An 8506-nucleotide genomic window follows, 5' to 3' on the forward strand; every position below is an offset into this window, starting at 1 on the left:
CACTGCAGAGACTGTGCTATTACTCCCGATAGTTTAAGAAAGAATTTTGCCTCCTGAAAAAGCTGAAGAGTGTACGGTGTGAAGAAAGTTCTTCATCTGGAGATTTCAGAGCAGATGCGAAAAAGCAGGGGATGGTTAGAGAAACTATGTAGTTGGCACTGTGCTAGGGCTACTACAAATAATTAGACTTTTCTGGTCACCCTTAAAATGCCATCCTCATCAACAAAACACCTTCAAAGATGCTTTTGGCAAAACGCCGTCCAAGCAAACCCAGACTGATGACAACCACCTTGCTTTGAAGAAGACGTGCATCACAGTGTCATGGAAGAGTTCTCGGACTGAAAAGAGATCTACTTTGAAGCCTCAGACCCATCATTTACCAACAGAGCAAACCTGGGCAAGTCATTTGACTTTTCTGAGTCTATTTCCCATCTGAATAATAAAACAAGAATTCCAATTCCTGTCTTGCCAACATCACAGGGTAATTATGAGGATCCAATGGGATCATTTACGTGACAATACTTTCTTAACCTCAAAGTCCTACATAAATGTGAAGAATGTGAGGCAAAGACTCCTCTGAGTAACCAATTCCAACGTCATGTAAATATCACTCTCAGGAAATTGTCTCCTGCCCCAGAGACATTCAAAAGGCGTATTACTTTCCCTCTTAAAGAAAGGTTTGATGGCTCAGTTAAGGCCATAAGATTATGTCATTTTCTGAGGGCACACTATCTGCATATGATTTGCATATGTTTGCATAATGAATTCAAAAGACTCACTGCAAGTGTATAAGAGTAAAAGAAAATAAATGAATATGAGTGACCTTCTGCCACAGCATTCAAATCAAATATTCAGGGCATAATACCCTGAAATATGAAATAGATTAAAATTTAAACTATTGCAAACAGATGGGAAGATAAGTTGTCGAGTTTGGAGGCAAGTTTGAAACCCTTATTTGATCCCAGGTTGTAAAGAATCACATACTCTTAAAAGTCACCCCATCCAAATGATTTTCATTCCTGAATTTTCTCCTCCACACCTCTTACCCCACTCATTTCCGTGGACAAAACATACACACTACATTATCTTCCAGTCTTTCCTGAACTGCCTCAGGTGACAGAAAGCTTACTATCTCCCAATGAATTATTTTGGCAAATTTTGACCATTTAAAAGGTTTTATATTATGCTGAACTGCTAAAGTCTTTCTCTAACTTCCCCACAATTGTCCTTGTTTCCTCAGTCCAGCAGGACAAGTTCAAGACCCTTTACTACTTGCGAGTCCTTAAGGTATTTGAAAATGGTTATTATGTACCTGAACTATCCCCTTTCTAGGTTAAAAATCTCTAGTTCCTTTAGCTGTGTCACAAGTTCATGCATTATAGTCCCTAACAGTCTCTTTATCTGAATATTTTCCAAATCTCCCAAGAAAGGCACTGAGTTGAATTCTGTTCCTAGCTTTGCCATTAACTAGTTGTGTGTGGCTGCGAAATTTCCTCATCTGCAAAATGATGGAGTTGAACTATTTATAAGGCACTTCTTCATCTAAAAATCCCATTATTCTATTTCAAAGCAATGATTTCCATTTTACTTATCTAACAGTCATTGGCTTGAGCCACTAAAATAGAGTTACACTGGTTCTTTGTTGACAATCGTTCTTTCTTTACTAACGGAGGTGGTCCTACCCCTTCCACAAATATAAAAAATAGAGAGAGAGGTTTGGCTGGAGCTATGGGCATCATATCATGACTGCTGCAATCTTAATTCATTCCCAGTGCCATTTAGGAATGGACTGCTGTTACCTGTTACAAGGACTAGGTCTTGCAGAGATAAAGAGAGGGAAAGGAGAAGCTGAGAAAAGGCACCGGTAACTCATTTATTTCTACAGACTGGTACCCATGTCAGTGGGGAAACAACAGATCTGTGGACCCCAGAAGTTTTCATAAAGTTCAAGGACCCTTATATGACATATTTACATACAAACCCCAAACCATTCTTTGTTGTTGTTGTATTCTGTTTTGTTTTGCACCAGGTTTCCATGCAGTTCATCCCTAGGGTCAGCTGTCACCCATGGGGGACTCCATAGAACCCCCAATTTCATGTCTGGGAGACCTGTGAACTCACTTTTCTGTGTTTCAAGGCGATTATAGTCTGGGGAGCGATGTGAGGTCCTTGGATACCTTGTCTGGCTCTTTATGCCTTTTCTTAGCAATGACCCAATGGCTAGTTTGTTTTCTTCCAAGGGTGTACAAACCAAAATATGCTTTTGTGATCCACCTTTAGCAAAGAACTAGATGTTTAATATCTGTTCTAGCTTATGGGCACTGGTTGGTATTAAACTGTCCTTTTTTTTTTTTCCTTCTTGTACATTTAGTTTTTGTTCTGCTTTTTGGGTCACGCCTGCTTTCCCCACTGTCTCCAGACGGTTAAATCTACTTGCATCTAAAATGCTACTTTAACTTGAATATTCAAATGCATTTTACGGTCAGTTTTACTTTTTTTTTATTTTATACGAAACACATGGATACAAAGGGCTGACTATATCCGTTGTATTGTGCTTTTTTTAAAATTTATTTTTAATATTTACTTTTGGCTGTGTTGGGTCTTCGTTTCTGTGCGAGGGCTTCCTCTAGTTGCGGCGAGCGAGGGCCACTCTTCATCGCGGTGCGCGGGCCTCTCACTATCGCGGCCTCTCTTGTTGTGGAGCACAGGCTCCAGACGCACAGGCTCAGCAATTGTGGCTCACGGGCCTAGTTGCTCCGCGGCATGTGGGATCCTCCCAGACCAGGGCTCGAACCTGTGTCCCCTGCATTGGCAGGCAAATTCTCAACCAGTACGCCACCAGGGAAGCCCCCAGTTTTCCTCTTTATCGTTGTATTTCTCCATATTTGTTTATTTATTTTACCAAATTATTATGACACAAGGTTCAGAGCCATAAAGGCCGGAAGTTGTCCCCACTTCTATCTGAGGGTGTGCTACCTTGTGGGCACACGTAAACAGAGCCCTCAAGCCTGCTTGCCATGCTGTTTAACTGCTGCCTTGCAGTTGAGGGCTCTTGTGAGGTCCCCAGGCTAGACAGGGCAAGCGATGCTAACGGGCCTCTTCCACCTGGAGAGGGGACATGGTTCTTCTCATGTCCTGCTTGAGTTCAAACTCAGTTGTGTTGACGGCTTCAAGATGCCAGCCTTGATCCTGCTGCTCCAGAACCGGCTCTTCCTCTGCCCTGTAATTGATGGCACTGCTGCCACCACCACCATCAAAGCAGACACAGTGTCTTCCCATGGCATCACCAGCTCCTCTCCATCACAAAAAATACTACGGCCCTTTTCACATCCCAGAGTCCAAGCCTTCTTGGCTTTGTACCCAGGGAAATGGGGGGTTCTTCCTTGCATTTCCTGCCCCAGGATTTACCCTCTTCCCAAGATGATTGATACTAGAAATATCCACTCCCTGGGGCCCATGTTATAACAATTTTAAAACTCTCTGATTTGGGACATTTCCCCCAAACTAGGTTTCACTATTCTGTGGTCATCCAGTTACACATATATGGTTCTGGAAATATGAGTAACATAATAGAATATTTGGGGCTTCCCTGGTGGCACAGTGGTTAAGAATCCGCCTGCCAATGCCGGAGACACTGGTTTGAGCCCTGGTCTGGGAAGATCCCACATGCCACGGAGCAGCTAAGCCCCTGCACTACAACTACTGAGCCTGCGCTCTAGAGCCTGCGAGCCACAACTGCTGAGCCTGAGTGCCACAACTACTGAAGCCCATGTGCCTACAGCCCATACTCTGGCAACAAGAGAAGCCACCGCAATGAGAAGCCCACGCAACACAACGAAGAGGAGCCCCCGCTCGCCGCAACTAGAGAAAGCCCGCGTGCAGCAACAAAGATCCAACACAGCCAAAAATAAATAAATAAATAAATAAATAAATAAATAAATAAATAAATAAATAAATTTATACTAAAAAAAAATAGAATATTTGTCCAGCTTTAACTTCTAATTAACCATACGGTAAGTGCCATCTACTAACTTCTCTTTCACCTGGTGTATTTTATAAAGGCAGAAATTTTAAAAGCATCCTTAGGGCTTTTCTCTCAAGCTTTAAGTTAATGATATTAACAGGCAGTGAGATATGGGGGCACAGGACTGGGAATTGGGATTCTCAGATAAACTCTCCACTCTGAAATAAAGGGGTCCTTCCTAATAGTGGTCCATTAAATCAAACATTTTAAAGCTAAAAATAAGCTTTAAAATAACCTAATCCAACCCTGCCATCTTTTTTCCTTTAAGAATGTAAACGAATAATGTGAGTCTAACATCCTAAGAGTTGAGATTATTTACATTATTATTAAGCCATTGACTTTTAGGCCTTCTGGAACATTTTCCACATCCTGTCTCTTGTCAGGCTTCTTCCTGTGAGCATAGTATTAGATTAAGTTCCCACAGCCCTTTAGAGTGAAGCATAGGAGGAAAGGAGTTTCTAAAGTAGCAGAGGTAGGCAGCAGTTTCTGTAAATATCACTATGGCCTCCTTTCTTCATCCTGGTGATGCTCCGCGTGTCCCATTGGCATGACCAGAAGTGTTTGTTGGGGGTGGGATGGTGGTGGTCAGAGGGGAGCGTGTTCATTCCTCTGCTCCATTTGTAGCACTGACTTCCTCGTATGAGTAGGATCTGTAGCAGATAGGAGTTCAACAGCCTTTATGGGTTTCCATCTTCAGACACAGCTACCGAAGTGACCTTGGACAAGTCATTACCCTCTTAGAGTCTCAACTTCAGTAGAAGAGAAATACCGTCTGCCTTGCTTACCTCTCAAGAGTGCTTGTGAAAGAAAGGTAACCCACAAAGGACTATAAAGAATTATTTATTATTTCTGGTATAAAGCATGTGCAAGTGACCAGGCTGGTCCCTTGCCCTCATGCAGGTTTGTGTTTTTAAGGAGCACCTCTTCAGAAGGCAAAGTAAAGCCAGGAACAAAAATTAACAAGACTTCAGTCATCCCAAGTATCTGTGGGGTATTGATTCCAGGACCCCAATGGATACCAACATCCACAGATGCTCAAGTCTCATATAAAATGGCATAGTGTTTGCAAAGAATCTACACACATCCTCCCCTATACTTTAAATCATCTCTAAATTACTTATAATACCTAACACAATGTAAATACTGTGTAAATAACTGCTAGTTTGTGACAAATTCAAGTTTTGCTTTTTGGAACTTTCTAGAATTTTTTTCCCCAAATATTTTCTATCCATGGTTGGTTGAATCCATCGATGCAGAACCTGTGGATACAGAGGGCCAAATGTACTAATAAAATGTATGCAGGGAACCCTTACCACATGCCTGGTTCTCTTATAAGCACTTGATGTGCATGATCTCATAAATCTTCAGAACAGCTTCTTGAAGTGGTTCCTTTTGTTATCCCAGATTTATAGGTGAGTAAACTGAGGCCAGAGTGGCTTAGGAATATGCACAAGGTCACAGGTCAGAAAGTGGAGGAGCCAGGACTCCTAATTGGATCTCTGATCCAGTCACGATCTTGCCCCTCAGCACTGCCTCTCCAGAAATTCCCTTGCTTGTAGCAGAAAGAATCCCAGAGTCCCAGACATGTGGCAGGAAATTTGCCTGGCTCTATGTCCCAGGCACTCAGGTTCTCAGTTGGGCCCTCTCAGTCTGTCATCTTCAGATGACTCTTCCTGGCACTATTTGACAACCACATTTTCATAGAATGGAGAGGGTATTTGGAAGAGATGTCAGCCTTAGAAATTTAATCAGCTGAGCTGAAAGCAATCAAGATGCCATCTGGACAGACTCTGACTTCCTGCCCAGAAGATAAAGACATCTGGACTTAGTAAATGCCAAGGACATGCTGACTTGGTCCCCAGGCCCCTGGTCCACTCCTCATTTCATGCAGATGTGTTTTCTTAATTGTGCAGAATCCATGGCTATGAGCTGCTGCTGGGGCCACTGAGTGCTTCCCTGCTCAGAACCAGTGACCACTGTGAGCCGTGGTGTCTTTCCAGTACTAAGGAGATGGACTGACTGCAAAGGCCCCGGTAAATAGTCCCCTTTAATGATGGAGCAGGAGGTGGCTGTCCGAGGCCCAATTTATCGTTGTAATTAGAGCCCATCAAGACTGCTGATTGTTAAGTAGGGATGAGAGGAAATATTTGTACATACGAAGAAGATAATTAAGGTGGCTCACCGGGTTTGCATACCCAATCTGTGCTTAGTGCTGCTGCTTCCTCCTGTGACGGAGGGTCTCTCAAGTCACAGGAGTTCTTGAATCATCCCTGGGTGGAGGACGAAGGGGTTTGGGGAAAAGCTGAGGAATTAGAAGAAAAAGGTTAAGATTCTGCACAGAGGGCCTTTATAATGTGGCAACATCAGAACACGTTTTCTAAACACATTTCTAGAGATGGCTTGAATTTCACACACCAGCTTCTGTCTGTTTTAAAGCAGAGACGGTCCCTCCAATAAGCCACTGAATTTTGCACAGCTGGAACCAAACTCTTCTCCCTCTACCTCCCCCTGACAGAGGTGCTATTTGCCCCAGGTAAACTCCTGAAGTCCCAATGCCCGTAAATGGCAGTAATAAAACCTACTCCTAATACTTCTCTTTTAGCCCCTGCATAGTTGGAACATATTGAAGGTTTTGGGGTTTGGAGGGAAGATCTGCTAGTCTGGGACAATTGACATTTGAGAGTTTTTAATTTAATAATCATCAAAAAATTGTGTCTATAAGTGTTTACCAAGTTACTATTGTTTCTGACTTAAAAACCAAACCAAACCAACCCCAGTGGTAGGAATATATCTGTTCAGATGGAGATAGCTGGAGAGCTGGTCCATACCTTATAATCTCCCTGGCCTCTGTGCTCAGGAAAAGGCCTCTTCTTTCTTTTCCTTGGCTTTGTTATAGGCTGCGTTTCTTTCCTTGCCTATCTCCCATTTCACTTCTATTGCATTTCCTTTCTGAAAATCTTTTTCTTGTCAGGTCTCACTGTTTTGTTAGCATTTGGTTCTCGCTTCAATTGTGTCTCTCTCTAACATTTCTTCCTTCTGATTTTCATATTTTATTTTTGAACCTCACCTTTAGCAATGGCTGTTCATCATCCTACCCACCCCCCTTTGTCCCTTACTTGTCAAAACTTGTTTTCTGTTGGATCATCGTGTTTCTTGGTCTCTGGAGGGCCCAGGCAGCATGCATTTGTTCTTTCCTCTTAGAACTTTGTTTTGTGGGTGCAAGTTATTCCAAGTCCTTGTGGGGTTGCCCAGGTGCCTATCGGGTCAGCAGCCAGGATGGTTGGAGATCTTAGCTCTGAGCTACCTTCACTTCTGGGACTGGGACCCAGTGGTCAGTTGAGCCTGGTCGATGGGATGTGCCTGGTTGAAGGTAAGTCATGGAGTGGGAAGCCCTAAACACCTGGCGTGTGTCATAGCCCACAGCCCTGACATTGACCAACATAGTAGGCAGTTCACCTCTGAGATGGTACCAATCTAGTTTTGGCCTTTTTTTTTTTTTTCATATGAGATGCAAATATGTGGAGTCTTTGGGGGAAGACAACAGGAAGCCAAGCACTGGGGTATCTTGGGATTTTCAACAAGAGAGAGAAAAATCCATTTTGTATTGTGAATAAACATATATTGTGATAAGACTCTCCATAAATTAACATCAAGTTAAGAGAAAAAGTCTCTACATGGAGAGTCAATCAGCAGTGGCTAATTATGGGAAAATTATAAGATTGTAGCTTCAATTCTAGCATAGTCTTCCTCTTTGGAACACAGTCTGTTCCTGTTGTAGTCTGTTATTAATAAACAAACAAAAAAAAAGAAGAAGGAAGAAATTCTAAAACTTACTACTTTCTAAATAGAGTTGAATTTGCTTTAAACAAATCAAGCATAAAAATTTAAAATTGCAGGATTGATAAAATACAAGCATTTATTTTATCAAAGAACTCAGTTTGTGACTACACTGTATCGTAGAATTCCTGTAACCAAATCTCGTGCAGTTTTTATGACCAGATTTTTCAAAATTTAACTACATGTCTATCTGCTGTGAAAAATGAGGCTGACTTGTAGCTTTTAAACACACGCACAGTCACTATTCAAGAGTCAATTAGAAACTAAACAAATGACAAAAAAATTTGCTTTATATGAGTTGATAAGGTCATAACCAAGGTTGAAATTGAGCTATCCCAAGCTGTGTTTTTTTTTTTTTTTTCGGAAAAAAAAAAATGTATAGGCTTGGTGGGGCAATGCAGTTTTGGAGTGTCTGGAGAGGCTGGCTGTGATGCCAGAATTTTGTGCTCATATGGGGAATGAGAGAACCACCACCACGGTCAAGACCTAGGACAGGTTGTAAAGCACCTGCTGACACTGGGGTCTCAGGCTTTGTTTTTCTGTAGGGAAGGGAGTGGGAAGCTGGATACCTGGAGGGTTAGATGCTTCCCTGGCAGGAGGTGGCCCATTTCCAGTCCAGAATTCTACCAGGAAAAGAGCCCGACC

This window comes from Balaenoptera musculus, chromosome 3 (assembly GCF_009873245.2).
Source record: "Balaenoptera musculus isolate JJ_BM4_2016_0621 chromosome 3, mBalMus1.pri.v3, whole genome shotgun sequence".
NCBI classification, from domain to species: Eukaryota; Metazoa; Chordata; class Mammalia; order Artiodactyla; family Balaenopteridae; genus Balaenoptera; species Balaenoptera musculus.